Source organism: Formica exsecta, unplaced genomic scaffold (assembly GCF_003651465.1).
Source record: "Formica exsecta isolate Colony F162 unplaced genomic scaffold, ASM365146v1 scaffold988, whole genome shotgun sequence".
In the NCBI taxonomy this organism is placed as follows: domain Eukaryota; kingdom Metazoa; phylum Arthropoda; class Insecta; order Hymenoptera; family Formicidae; genus Formica; species Formica exsecta.
The window spans coordinates 38,360-55,069 of NW_021853750.1; positions in this window are offsets into that span (position 1 = coordinate 38,360).

Genomic DNA, 16,710 nt, shown 5'->3' on the forward strand with positions numbered 1-16,710 from the left:
ATTATTGAATTGAAACACAAAGAAATTTCCAATCACTTTGAAAGACAAAATTCTCTGTAGAGCGATGTGCTTCTCGAGTGCAATTCGAGATTTCTTGAGTATTCTTGCACTTTGCAAGATTACCGCGACTAGCTTCTGACAACGCATGTTCGTCTCCTACGTCGAATCAGATATTGACGTTTATTCGTACCGTCGTCGATGATGGGATTAGATGCTCGGTTACGGTCGATGCTGCACCGTCGTGCTGCTGCGAGGTCAAGGGACGGGGAAAGGGTGTCGATCATGTCGAACGGGTTACAGGAAGGAGGCAGGCAGGGAATGCGATCTAACGAGACAGATTGGATGGAGCTACTGCCGGAGGGTTCTCTAACGCGGTTTATACTAGAAATGGTTATGCGATGTATAGAATGTTCCTTGCAGATCGTTTAAAGTGATCATAATATAACACGTGAACAATCGTGAATTGAGATTAATTCACGAGACAATTGTTAGGATTTATTTTAATTCGCGTGCTAACATCATATACAGATTCATTATACTGTCGTGTCATTTATTCGGAATGACTATTTAAAATGGATTAACGCCGGTTATTATATGATTAAGATAAGCCACCCCTTTTCTACATTAGTCTTCTAATGAAAATTAATATTAATGATGTGAAATGCTATATCATTCTACTATTAAAATTTCAGAAATATACCGACAAACTTTGCTTGTAGATTTTTCGAATGTAAAAAATGATTGAATAGATTCATGTTTTAATAACAATTATTTTTGATTGTAATTATTTTTAATTTTCTAAAATATTTGTCGCGCATAAAAATCGATTTTAAATTGGGCTAGATGGCCGTGGATGAAACTTTGATTGGTAGAATGTTTGAAATCCCTGTATATATAATATATTTGCCTCGCGTGTCGACAACGACGTGTCGATCGGGTGCCTAACGAATGCGATTCCGATTACTTTGCAACAACGTGAGAGAGGGAGAGAGATCGTTAACGCGTTTCGCTCCACTTTCGTTTCGCACAACCGGAATATCCCGTTGTCTATCGGAGGATACGGGAAGCGTGCCCGGTTCACTGCTTGATAAGGCGCTTGATAAATATCGTACCGTCATTCCTGAAGTCGTGTATCGCGGTCAGGCAACGGTCTATACGCGACAGAAACATCGCACGCTAAATACTCATTTATATAGCCCGATTGCACGCTAAGTACTCGTTCATATTGCCCGATGTGTTACCGCAAGTATGGAAATACGTCGACCGATATATACGGAGCGTTTCGAAATTTTGCGCAGTTTATTTAGTAATTCGATTTTTTTTCTTAATAAAAAAATGCCAATTTCCTTTCTTCCATAATTTCTCAATATTCTTACTATTTCAATAACTGAGAGGCTTAAATTAAGAGAAAGTCTTAAAAAACGATTAAAATCAAGAAATAGAAATTCTTTTTATGTTTAATATCTTGTAAAAATTATTGCTGATTTTATATTTTTGTTAAGACAAAAAATTTGCTTGATTAAAAATCTTGTTATATTGAAAATGAATTCAAACTTTGAACCATCCTGTATTGTATCAATGTGTGTATCAAAATATGCACATTGTTTTTGTGTGATTCAACATTTCGGTTACGTTACATTTAAAATGCAAAAACACAGTCGTTATGTACGATTTTAAAATATGTAAATCACGTAATTGTGTGTCTCTACGCTGGGATCAACGCAGCGCGATATAAAATATTTCCTATGCGAAATGCTGTGGCCATACAGATTCTCTCGTCAAAACCAGACCTCTATCAAGATTTTCAATATTCAAGTGATTTGCAGCTGCTTGATGGAACACCGGTTACAGCATTAATTAACGATTAATTTACGATAGAATAATTATATAAGCACTTGCGCTGCAAATTACGCAATGCAAACAGTATTTTTAATAGTTAATATACATATTATGCATAATTAATGTGATATACATCGTAGATTTGAAGTAATACAGAAATTAGAATTTAGTCAATTAAATACAATAATTAAGATAGATTGCATTACAGCTGAGTAAATTGCTTTATTTTTAGCAAGGATTAAACGCACATTACATTTAATTGGAGAATCCCACAATCTGAATCTAACATATTATAATTGAAAAAACTATAATTAATTTACTGTAGAGGTTTATTTTAAAGATAATGAATATACATATATAAATATATTATTAACGAAATTTTTTTTTTGTGTTGAAAGCTATGTGTTGTATTTTGAAAATAATAGATTTAATTACATTAAGGTCATAAAACATTTTAGCTTTTTAATACTTTTTATCAAGAGATTAATTACGACAAAAATTTGCGTACGATATAATTTAATCGTCGCTTTCAATTGCAAGCATATGTAAATTACAATAGTTATTTTTTTTTCCTTTCGCATATTCACGCGCTCTCGCGTTTTCCTAGTTACGAGTAATAAAGTTTTTACTTCCGTTTGTGTCAAAAGAATCGAGAGATCACGCTTCGGTGTCTTCTTCGTGCTTTGACACACTGGCGCGGCGAGGGTCTTTATCTGATGGATTTTACAATGCGCTTATAAAATTTAATTTCTTCCAATGAACGCGCGAGTAATTGAACCGAGTCGAATGTCGTCGTGTAAAACGGAGTAAGTTTCATAGTAGGAATGGTTATACCGATCCTTTCAACGATATTCCCGGTCTCGGTAGATAAGCGACAAAGAGCGAGTGTCCTTATGTTGAATACATATCCGAATGAATACCTATTCTGGATGTGAAATTTTATGTCGAAATGGATTTGCGGCAGTGCGGAAGTTACGAGAAAGGGAATTTAAGCTCAAAAAATATAAAGATAAAACACACAGAGAAGTAGAACCGTATGCAACCGGTTTTTGTAACGAACTATTTGGCAGATATTAAAACAAACTCTCTAAAAAGTTGACGTAAAAAAATTCGTTTTTGCTGGTTAATGAGTAAAATGTCAGGAATGCGTTCGTAAGGATTGAAGTTTGCAACAGAATATTTTTTTGATAATTTATCGTGAAAGTCTCACGAAATGACCTATATGTATATATAAATAATGCAAATATTTTTGACATTTAATTTCTGTCGTATTAACATATATTTTGTTACTCAACGAGTATTATGTCAGTTTGCGAAACAGATTTCAAAATTACTATTCGTCTCGAAAATCTAGAAGACTCGTCACGAGTGGTAAAAGTGTTGTCATAAGCAGAAAAGGCAGCACTTTACAAAAGCATTTTTCAGACTTTCACAAACACTTTGTGCGTGACTTTAAATTACTTCCTTCTAATACGGTACAAAAATAATTATCCCACCACGCTCCGTGGTGAAAATCTCGTAAGCGACATTGTTCTTCCGTGTAATCTTATTTACGCAGCGCAAGCAAACGAATATCTCTTTTGTTAGTTCAACCTCGAGCACCATCCACGCGACGTTCGTCCAGGGAGCTGTTACTGTCCGTAGATAATGGTGGACGTTTCATATCCCCTCTATATCCTTCCGCTCTTACTTCAATATCCTCCATTATTCGTAGCAACTTTACGGGGGATGAGAAATGAGGGTTAAAGAAGATGGGAAGCGGGGGGGAGGGAGACAAGAGGAATGATGACAGAACGATCGTTATGCATCCAGTGCGCATCGGCAAATGGCTATATCTGCGAGACTTTGGTACTAAACTTTTTATCTCACGACACGTATACATATTCGCATTCTCCTATTCCTTTTTTTTACTGCTCTTGTGCTCTCTCATCGCCCCGGAACGCGAAACCGACCGGTTGGATTGGCGCAGGAGGTGATGGTTGTTGGGTAGCTGGAGGAGAGAGGGTGGGTGGCTGCGAGAGGTAGAAAGTGCGAGCGGTGAAAAGAGAGGTTTTGCCATCCCGTACGTCATCCCTCCGACGAGATAAAAACTTTAGCGCTCGTTGTTGGAAAAATGTGGCCACCGCGCGGGGGAGGAAAGAGCGATGGGTAGAAAAGCCGCGGTGGAAAATCGCTGTGGAAACTATTGCAGCGCTCGTGCTGCGGCCCCGAAAACGGACGTGTCGTGTGTCGCGTCGGCGGAAGCGGTGCGTTTCGTGTAGTGTGAGAGATTTTTTTTTTTTAATGTCACATTAAAGTGCAGCCATTATGACTTACGGTCGAGTTCTTGGATGATTCCTTGGGAAAAGCGAAAAATGCGCGAAAAGTCTGAACTCTCGATGAAATATTATACATTGTTCCGACAAAACGCAAAATCTCGTTTAATATAAAAATAAGTAATTCGGTGATATTTGAATTAATTATAATAATATAGTTAGTTAAATATTAATGAAAAAATTTTGTATTATTTATCTGTAATATTTAGATGATTCTGCCTGCCTTTAATATCATTGAATAGAAAAATTAATATTAATAACTTTTATTAGATAAGATATTTAATTTAATTTTAAGTTTAATAGTTGCTTTATTAAGTATATAAAGCACATAAACCAATTTCTGTGTTTTGAGATAAAAGCGCGAGTGTCTGATTCTTCTTATATAATATTTTCCTATATTTCCGTAAAGACAATATCAATATTCGAAACACATGTTTAATTCGTGTCCGCGACAGATCCGCTTATTAGTCGGAAAACAATTTCCGAAAAGGCCGTTTCATGGAACGCGTATATATTAATTAATTCGATTACGTTCGCCGCTGAATTCGAGCATGCGAAGCCGTCCACGTACTTAACCAACCATGTATTTCGAACGTACATTATAGCCGGCTTATTTATTAAACTAGTATTACTCTTCATTATTCCTATGTATAACACACGTTGCCTGATCCGAGATAAATACGGGGAATTATGGTGAGCGATGAGAGGGGGGGGGGACGGAGGGCAAAAGTCCTCCACTCTCTTATACGCGTTTTCTCCGCGTTATTGCGTGCATTATCGGCGATAATGGAATTAACACGTGGACGATTTCTGTCGCGAATACTTTCGTGTTCGTTTTATCAAACTCGTGAAAGTGTCGAGAAATCTCAATGTTTGACATTTGAGATTCATGTCGATTAAGGAAAGTGTAACAGACCATGCGTGCCAATTTTGAAATTCGATAAAAGCGTAGAGCGAAGTAAAACTAATTTGGACGTATTTAATTTTCACATGACGTTGCTTAAAGGGCAATGAGAGAAGTACGAAATTTCGATCAAAGGTTTCATAGCAGGACATGAGTAAAAGTGATTAGAAATCCACTTTAGAAGTATGGTCTTTTCCCTCTTTACGGCATATTAACTCTTACGGATTCGTTTGCAATTCAAGGCGCATTGAACGAGTAGTGCCCGCATCTTTGACTGCAAGTTCGTCCTTTAATTATACTTGGTATTTAAAGCATTTAGCATAATTATAGTACTTGCTTACCGTCACATAATCACTATCCCATGAAGAAAATGCTAGTAAAAATGGTATTCTTATTAAAAATTGTTGTCGTGATTTGCGTCAAATTTATGTGATATATTTCATGATATTGAACTTTATTAATTAACAATGCTTTTATTTCCTCAGCGCTGATATTTTGCATTAACATTTGTCGATATTTCAATTATTAAATAATATTACTTGCGAGACATAATGAAATTATGTAACAAGTAAATGCAATTCTGTTTATCATTCAGAATACTCGGAAAATACATATTTAATTGTATCAACTTGCTATTCACGCTTGTTATTTGTTTGTAATAATTAATGGCGATAATAATGATGTTTTTCATTTAATTGAAAATGCCAACAAGTGTCGTCAACAAGATATGGTAAAAATAACAAGTGTTAACTCATCATTTATGATAGAGATAATATCCCTATTTTACTATACATTAAATGACAAAATATCAGCTCTTTATTGCGCGACTGTTACAATATTTTTTCGAATCAAAAATCTATTAAAATCATCGTATACACAAAATTCGTTCATTCGGTTACAGAAGCGTGTGTATCCGATATTCTGCATCGAATAAAAGCTGGGTTGCCTTTGTTCCGCGATCATAAATCGCCGAGTATTAAGTGCGTTTCAATTAGTGTGTATCTCGCCGTGACCTACAATCGTGGTTATGCGTTTTTCCAGTCGAGCCGATCGAGATCGAGAGGGAATCGACCGGGAGTTCGTCCGATCCGAGAGTGAACGTGTAACGTGACTCCCACAAAATGACTTTCACCTCGTTCTCTCGCGGCAACGCGACCATTTCGTTCGCATTTCGGCGCTCGCTTTCAACGAGTCTTTCCGGCAACACGTTGCATACGGCAAACCCTTGCTCTTTCACTTTCCACGCTGCCTTTTCTCGTCCTATCGAAGCATTCTCTCGCGAAAGTATCGAGTCCTTTCTTTCTGGCCGCGCGTAGCGCGAAGAAAAGTATTGCTGAGTTCTAAAAGCAAGAGTGAGACCCTTCTCTTTCATTCTTCTTATGTAGAATCGATCGCGGAAAATTCGTCTTGCTACTGCTTGCGAGTGAGTTGGATAAAAAGGCGACTATCGATAAATAATTCAGGTTGCGAATAACCGGAATAAAGGCAGAAGCAGATTGCATTCTCGAAATTGGAGTTTCGTTATCCCGGATTGTAGCGTTTACAAGAGTTGCAATTGTTTCGATTTTGTTCGTCCGAAATACTTATCAAGCAGAAGGTAAACGGAGATCGATGACTCGATCGCATGTCCGCGAATGCATCATGTTGAGATATCGTTAGGATTAAGGGAAAAGAAAATCTGCATGCTCCGTGATGTACGATCAATCTTCGCGAAATTAAATTAGCGCCTCGTGGTGTTATATTACTGTTTGTACTAAAACTGCTGGCACACACATTTCCAGTGAACAGTTATTATTTCATTCTCAATTATAGATATATATAAGATTAAAATACGAAAATTATTATTTTTGATACCAAAGCAGTACTTTCCATTTATGTATTCAAAAATTGATTAATCGAAAATAAGAAAGCAATTAAAATTTAATGAAATTAAAAATTATCGAGGTTAAAAAGTGAAAATATGAATAATAAAAACATATTTTTAGTTAATACGAATCGTTATGCATCCAGTGCGCATCGGCAAATGGCTATATCTGCGAGACTTTGGTACTAAACTTTTTATCTCACGACACGTATACATATTCGCATTCTCCTATTCCTTTTTTTTACTGCTCTTGTGCTCTCTCATCGCCCCGGAACGCGAAACCGACCGGTTGGATTGGCGCAGGAGGTGATGGTTGTTGGGTAGCTGGAGGAGAGAGGGTGGGTGGCTGCGAGAGGTAGAAAGTGCGAGCGGTGAAAAGAGAGGTTTTGCCATCCCGTACGTCATCCCTCCGACGAGATAAAAACTTTAGCGCTCGTTGTTGGAAAAATGTGGCCACCGCGCGGGGGAGGAAAGAGCGATGGGTAGAAAAGCCGCGGTGGAAAATCGCTGTGGAAACTATTGCAGCGCTCGTGCTGCGGCCCCGAAAACGGACGTGTCGTGTGTCGCGTCGGCGGAAGCGGTGCGTTTCGTGTAGTGTGAGAGATTTTTTTTTTTTAATGTCACATTAAAGTGCAGCCATTATGACTTACGGTCGAGTTCTTGGATGATTCCTTGGGAAAAGCGAAAAATGCGCGAAAAGTCTGAACTCTCGATGAAATATTATACATTGTTCCGACAAAACGCAAAATCTCGTTTAATATAAAAATAAGTAATTCGGTGATATTTGAATTAATTATAATAATATAGTTAGTTAAATATTAATGAAAAAATTTTGTATTATTTATCTGTAATATTTAGATGATTCTGCCTGCCTTTAATATCATTGAATAGAAAAAAAGCCGATTAAAAAAGAGCATTTATTTTTGGAATAGATTTTTTTAGAAATTCACTTTAGAATCAAGCACTCTTAGATGTCGTTTGTCGCGCGATGTAAGGGTGGATGGATAAAGCGCCCGGTCGAAGTATTTTAGCTTGGTGACGCGTCACTTAAGCTGACAGGCGGAAAGAAGTTGGCCGAACTATGCCGCTATTGTGTGACAAAATGTTAAACTCGCGTTCGACGATCGCTTCGCGTGGCCTCATAATATTTGCCGCTTCTGACGAGGGTGGTAAGGGCAGGAGGGGTAAGTATGCAAATTCGCGAAATCCGGCCATTATGTAAAATGTAAAGCGAGGAGAGGTTAGTGGCAACAACGCCGGGTTATTTTGCGAAACGCATCGGAGAGGCGCTGAAAAATCACGAAAAATATACTGCACTCAATATCTGACTAAAATAATTAATTGACGGCAAAATAATACAAATCATATATTTCTCAGCATGAGAAATATGAAGTTTTCTTGAAAATGCAGGTATTCTTCTATTATAATTATCTGCTGTTACGATGCCTGTAATGAAAGAAGAGTATAAAGAGCGAAAATTCTCGAATTTCAACTTTTTAAGATCATTAGTGTCAGCAGCTCTTGCTGGAATGCGTGAGATCTTACCGGATTGGCACGATTTCGCAGGCAAATAAGTTCATAACAATGAACTCGATAAATTGAAGTTCGTGAGATTTCGCGCATAAGGGCGTTAATAAAGTTACGCCTCATTTCCTACTTCGGTAATAAGTTTCGTCCAACTCAGTCAAATCGCATGTTCTATATATATATATATCTTGAATTATCTGTCGGACGAACGAGTTATCTCTGGATGGTGCAACTTGGACGTTCCGATGAAGGGATGCGAAGCGAGGGATGGTTTAATATGAAAATGAAACCGATTCGATCGACACGGACGTTACAAGTCGAATGTGCGGGATCGAGTTTGGTGTGGCGCTCGAGTTAAGCCAATTGATTATCCTTCCGCCGCGGGCGGACCTCCTAGTCTGTAATCGCGGCTATCAAATTTCTCGCTATATACCTGTTACGTTTTGCAAGCGAGCGAGAGCGCGCGCGCGTGCTCAGGGATTCACCGGAATTTACGGCGGGTTAGTAACGCGATTACTCTTCCCTGCTCTGCGGCGAGCTGGCGTATCACGAGCGCTCGACTCTCCCTCTTCCTCTATCTCTTTCTTTCTTCACCCCCAAAATTAAGCGCAGCATCTGAATCTTATATTGCGATTTTCCGTCAACCATGAATTTTCTCGCTACCATACACCGTGTACAAGATGTCAAAGTATTTTTCCATGTACATATTTTATGAAAAATTTGAAGGGTTGATTTGTTATCTCCTTCGTGAAAATTTGATTTTTCCTCGCAACTATACAATTCTTTATAGAAGGATAAATTTTGCTTTTTCGGGATATTTTGGTATATAATGTCGAGGGATGCGTAAAAAAAATTAACAAACGTATTTAAATCGAATCTTAATCTGTTGGTGAATTCTTGTTTTAATAATACTAAAATGTTTATTTGGCTTATATTTTTTATTTCTAATATATGTTAATACATAATCCTTACTTTGTTTGATAATTAATGTAACATAATATCGCAATTAGTTTTGAAACTCTAATTCTCTTTTGTTTTTTTCGTAAAATTATATAATGGAAATTGATTCTATTTTATAATATAAAAGTATTCTTTTACATGTTCCAATATATATAAGATATTTATATATCTCAAAGTTCTGTAAAAACATATTTTTAGTTAATACGCGGAAGAAATTTTTACAAAGGAAGTTAAATATATAATCCCTTTCTATAAAAATATCTGATAATTTAGAAAATTGTGAATAGTCATTTTTTAGTAAATTTTTATTTTAGAAACGAGAAATTCAGTTTAAGTAATTTGTAAGAATAGTTATTGAAAGATGTATTTGTGAGTTGAGAATTTTGTACATATATTTATCTATCTTTCTCTTGCGCTTTCTCTCTGTCTCTCTCTATTTATTTCTTTAACACTACTAATTTCTTTTAAGAAATTGTTTATGACGGAAAATGTAATTATCAAATTTATGGATAATCGCGAAAAATTTATTTTAGTTTGTTGAAAGTTATTTAGGTAAGCAGTGTACCAAGCTCTCACGAATCCGAAAAAAGCAGTTGCTCATCGTGCGCTTGCTCACCTTATGACTCATTAAGCACACATTCGCGCGTAAAAGTAGTAATTGCAGTGGCTCTGCAATTGCTTCTCTCTCTTTTTCTTTTTCTTTCTCTGTTTCCCTTTCGAACTCGGGTATGTAATCCCGCCACCAAACTCGGCGACCTGGTTGACTCGCTTGCATTACTTTCACACGAATGGCCGAGCTCACCAGTTATATATAGCGCATTATAGTCTTCTACTCTTCGATTTTTATTATTTATATCAATGATCATTGTTTTTTTATAACAATAATCAATCTTTTTTGGTAATTTTATTTTACATCAAATGTATATTAGAGAATCGATGATAAAAAATTTATTAAGATTTTTATTTAGAATCTGTTATATGGTGGGCAGACTAAGACCGACGTCACAAGATTATATATATACGGCCATTTGGATATTAACTAAAATAAACTCAGATTTTTTTTAGACTATTTTTTCTAGAAAACTGCATTATTTGTAGTTTTGACTCCTAATTAATTTCCACGATCATTTAATTTACTTATCAACTTTATTGATATTGATAGATATTTTAATGGTTTTTTTATGATATTGATAAATATATTTATATTTATATTTAATTCTATTAACGTACTATCTTCTTTATATTTGTTTAATATCGTGAAAAAATCCATCAAAATATCTATTAATATAAAGTCGATAAGTGCTATTAAATAATCGTGGAAATTAATTAGAAATAATGCAATTCTCTAGAAAAGATAGTCTAAATCTGAGTTAATTTTAATTAATACCGAACGGAAGCGGCCGTATATAATCTTGACGTCAGTTTCTGCCTACCACAGTTTAATAGATTCTAAATGGAGACATATATCGCCAGAGAGTGTCTATATTTTATCATTCGATGTGCCGTAAAATGGGAACATTTTGTGACTTTGATACTTTTTACTGGTGCCGTAAAATGTGGCTTTTTTATGATCACATTATCATTTTGCGACGGTCTTGTTTCTGAAAACCGAAGGTTCATATAGTTATATTGACGCACAACGCACTAATAAGGAATTTTAGCTGCGGGAAAAGTTACATATTACTTATATTGACCATAGAATGGATTTTATCGCACAGCTTCTGCTGTGAAAAATTGCTACGTTCCATCCTCTTTCTCACAAAGAAAATGGTTTCTTAAAAGTTAACTCTTTACTTTCCCAATCTTCTACTTTTCTGAGGATTACCAACTTTGATAATCCTTTACTAACCTAACAACCTGTTCCTGGATAACTGCATTCCCATTTTTTACAGAAAACAATATATGAACTTTTAAAAAATTTTTTTTATAATATTGTACTAATATTGAAATATAAAGATATTATAACTTTATAAGAATATATATCGATTAAATATTAAAGCATTTTCGATAATACCGAAGTCGAATATCGTATTTTTCATTTAAAAATGCAGTTTTAAAAATATTTTGTTAGGTTACTAGTGTGCGTGCATTAACGCAGATGTTGATATTGATTAAAAGTAAATGTTGTATATTGAATATATTGAAATAAAAAATTAAGATTACTATGAAAAAATCATGCAATATCTTATATTTATAAGAATTTAAAAGCGTTTGAAGTTTCCACTTATTCTCTCTCTTTTTTATTCATTTATTTTTTCATTCATTCATTTTCTCTCTCTATGTATTTCTCATAGTTTAATAAATGAATATATTATATTAATATTTACTATATTTTACTTTTTAAATAGGCTAGGTAAAAAACGAAAAAAAATATAAAATGTTGAATTAAAATATTTAATGGTTTAGCCAACTCTTCTTTTTTATTTAATTAAAAAAAATAAAACATAATCCTTACTTTGTTTGATAATTAATGTAACATAATATCGCAATTAGTTTTGAAACTCTAATTCTCTTTTGTTTTTTTCGTAAAATTATATAATGGAAATTGATTCTATTTTATAATATAAAAGTATTCTTTTACATGTTCCAATATATATAAGATATTTATATATCTCAAAGTTCTGGCATTTAATTAAGAAGTAAGCTTCCGTCCGACCTTTATACCTTAATTGACAAAAAAGTCTTTTCACATTGAACAATTATATCTTCCGGAGAAAAACGGAATACGCGACTCGTGTGAGAAATAGGGTCATGCTATTGACATGCGCGTTATTGTATAATCGCGATATCAAATTGCCGGTGGTATCAATCGTTTCGCAAGACAGGCAATTAAGCTCATCGGAATTGACTGCGGATCGGTAACGCTATTATTTTCTCTTTTTCTCTCTTGCAACCCAGGCGAACACGCCTCTCTCCGAAGTGAGCCAAACTCGAAGTCAGCGTATTACGATCACATGACGTTATAAACGATAGACGGTTATGATCTTAATACGATTTTCCGATCGGCGACGGTAGATGTATCGCGCAAAAGCAGCCACACTCGTCTGCTCCAGAAATCGTTCGCTCGATGCAGCATTAAAGGCGAGGCCATTCACGGCGAAAGGATTTCGCATACTCGCGAGATTTTCCCACGTGTATATAACCGCACTAGAGATATACATTCAGTTTCCGCACGGAGTGTTTCACGCATGATTGACGTATCGCGTTTTTGTTTCCATAACATTTATAGTTATAATAATAAAAATAACATACGCGAAAGATTATATTAAGTGATGAGAAAATATCTTTTTTAAGTTTATTTAATAAATCCCGAATTTAGAATTTTTAGAACAAAAGAAAAGAGTAAAATGAGAGAAAGAGAGCATTTTACTTTATATTACTGCATATGATAATACATTTGATCTTTTTTTTTTATATGATATTTTCAATTTTGAAAAATGTGATAATTTTTTAATTGCTTCTTATACTATTTCCAGCAGAAATCATCAAATTTGCTTTAAACTTGACTTCTCTACGTCCGCGTAAACTTTTACTAAGATCCTAAGTTTCAATGTTGCTTGATGAGATGCTGAAATACAGTCATAATTTTCTCTCAAGATACCGAGCTCAGAATGTAAAGTTGGGTTAGTTAGGATTTGTTACAATGCGTGTTACACTAATGTAATATTAAAGTGCGCGTAACCGGACACGATTTCACGTGAAACACTCTGTACTTATTCCCCGTCCATATTTCCGCGCCCACATGTTGCGATACTTAAATACATACTTGTTCACGGTATATATATAATAGCTGAGTTATATATATTATATATTTTTCAACGACAACGACAGGTTGCCACGATGTTCTTTTCCTTTCTCCTTGGGAAAGACGCGAGTCTCTACGATTATACTTGAAGCCGCGGTAAAACACACGCTCCTTCATTAATAATGAGAGTGCCTGGTTTTACGAGATTGAAATTACGAGAATATGAATATTTGGAAACGTGATATAAAAAAAATACCGAGTGTTTTTAGATACCGTCTTTTATAGTAAAAAAAAAAATGTGTTAAAGCGAATATTTATCAAGAATAAAATTTATATAATAATAGCGATAATGAAATTTTATACACCCTCGTGTTAATACGGTTAGTTGATCGCATAAACGCGGTTAGTCAAGCATACGATAGGTATGCTTTTGGACGCGGAGGGAGATTGACGCAACGGACGCTCGAATTTCCAGTTAGCTTGAAAAGGGTTGGGAAAAAAAAAATAATTTTCTGCGAGATGAGAAATATTTTCCAGCCAATGGCGCCCGGCGTTGCGGACGAAGGATCTCGGCAGGGTTTAAAAATATTTTTACACCGGGAGCGCGCGAAGGGAAGATCGGGTGGTTCGTTTCGAGGGTACGCTCCTCCTCAGTTCCAGATACGCCATGACGCATGACGGAGGCTACCGTTGTCGGCTTTATACCTTGCCGCCACAATTTCCGCGAATCGTTTCACCCCGACGGACCGTGGAAAATCAGTTTCCTTCCGCATCGCTCGCTCTTACCTATTTTTCGCTCTGATACCGTTGGACGCTCGCGCGCGAAAATCTCCCGATTTTCAATGCGGCCGGTGTTTTTCCAACTTCCTCCCCCTCATTTCTCCCTGATTTCCTTTCGATACGGTTTCACTGGGTATTTATACAGAACGGAACAAAATAGTATTATGTTTAACCATATTGTTTAAAAAATAGGGGATTCAAGCGATTTTGACAAGATTAGTTTTTGGTTTGCAGTATCAGATTCTGTATTGTTAAAGATCTCGCAAGAAATAACATTTTTAAATCTGAAATAATTTTTTTTTGTTATATCAAAGGGAGAAAAATAATTTAATAAAAACAGAAAATCAAAATAATTTTAAATTATATATTTACTTATATAAATAATTAAATATAAACACATATTCAAACACACATTCCTATGTTTGCTACATTTTTCTGCATGCATTCTTCTTTTTGCTGGTCTATATTTCTGAATGTACTTGTACTTTTACTATTGGTATATCTATTCATATCATTGTGTTCTTAGGATGCAGGAGCAATGCTTTCTTTGTTTAGTTTTGGATTTATAAAACAAGGTCGCGTCGTATGGTCCGGAATATTTTTCGAAGGAAAACGCTAATAACGAGTCACAAGACGTAACGTAAGCCGCTTACGCAGAAATCTTCACTTGCGCTCGAGGCGACCGGGTATTAAGATGCAAAACGAGTTCTTCTTTCAGCTATACAGAGATATGCCACTTGTATTATATTTTCTTTCGAGTTATATATTTCTCGGTAAATTTGAAATTGACATTTTTTTAACGATTATCTAGATTATCGGGAGTATATTTCCCTCGACAGCTTTTATAAATCTTCAAGATTTGATACTATGGTAATTCAATCAAAAGATGATTAAAGTCAAATGAAGGGTATCAGTGTTGCTCGAAGAATAACTTTACGTTTAAAAAACAATTTGAATTTAAAAACCAATTAAAACTTAACTACTTAAGGGAGAATCTTTTTGTTTCAATATTCAATAATTTCAATTTTTAACATTAACGCGAATTTAATATTTTAGGTTTTTTATCGACAATAACATTAGAAAAAAAATCACATTAGATAAATTTTTCATCGTTAATTACAGAAGTAAAAAAGATGAATTTTGTAAATTCGTCGTAGAATATACAATTAAAAAAAAATGCAATATGTTTGCAATATTTGTTATCTTGAAATATGCATTATAAATCAGTCATGACCTCGCGGCACTGCGATTAAGGAAGAATCAAAATTTAGGCTTCGGTTTGATTCAAGATATTTATCGAATATTATTATAATGATTTTTTATCGTATATTGCGATGGTATTTTATACGGCACGTTGTTTCGCAGTTTCTGAAACGTCAGAGTATGTTCTTAGTACAAAGAACGCAGTTTCGCAGCTAATTCGCAAGGGAAATCGTGCTTCTGATGCAAATTCGCGAATGCAAATTGCGCGCGAAAGTGTCAAAGTCTCTCCGAAAGTATAACTTACGTTACGTCCAAAATCACGTAGAGTTCATGTATATTTAAAAGCTTGCGGCATACGCTGAATTATGCATTTCGATATTTTTCGCATAACACTCTTCCTGGGATCGTCTTCGATAAACAAATAGGCTGCAAAATGCATCGAATGCGATTAACTTTTTAAATCGTAAGATAACTGAACACTTTGATACGCGTACACACACATTATTGCTTTATTAATGATGAATTATTTACCTAATCTGCTCATTTAGCAGCCAAATGTTTGATTATTAATTATATAATTGGTTTACAATGTATATTGCGAGGTATCTGTGTACAATCTCGAGCGTATATTTTTGATTGAAATAGGATGCGGTATATGCTTTCAATGAAAATTTAATTGAACATGACTGCCTTAACCGTTAAAATAAATAAATGAATTTAAGATTCTTCGAAAGTGATATTCGCTTTAACATCGATTTTATTAATTAATCAATCTTATTACGTGATCTTCTATATTAGGTAACTCTTATTAAGCAATCAAATATCAGTTTAATTAAATTCTCACGGAAGTAGATCGATTTCAAATACTTGCCAATTCGCATGAAATTTAATGCCAATCTTATGAAATATGCACTGTAAGTGTCTCTAGAATTACCATTATAATGTGCCATTGGTGGGCTTAGTAGCATTAAGAACGCTCCGCGTTGGTGATCGACGAGGTGAACGTGTCACCTTGTTTGCCTAATTGACGCGTGATTTGGCTGTGGCGATGCCTGCGCACGTATGGCCGCCGCGTATAATGCGGAAACGCGCTGTGACGCGTCTAAACAATTAATTATGATGCACCTATCGGTGATCGATCAATTTGACTCGCAAATCTCATAAGCTTCGGAAAATTTTGTCATTAATATCAGATATACCGAGACGTTTTTCCCCATCTATAGCGATATTCAATCTTTCGAAAAGATTGGTTATTCAAAATATTAAAATATGAACGCGAATGGAATAATTATTTATTAAGATGAAAAATAAAATCTGATTTTTATTATTTTATTTTTATATTTATAATAGTATAATATATTTATAATTATAATTTATAATATAATGTATTTATTTGACACATATTTCTCTTTTTTTTTTTACCTCGTATTAGATATCTTTATTTATGCACAGACAGCTCTTTCACTTGAACTTTTTATTTTAGGAACAAGTGTTATACAAAGTATTAAAAACCGGCAATTACTTGTCTTCTCTATACAAATACACATCTTTCGTAAATGCATTTTGCGCTCTT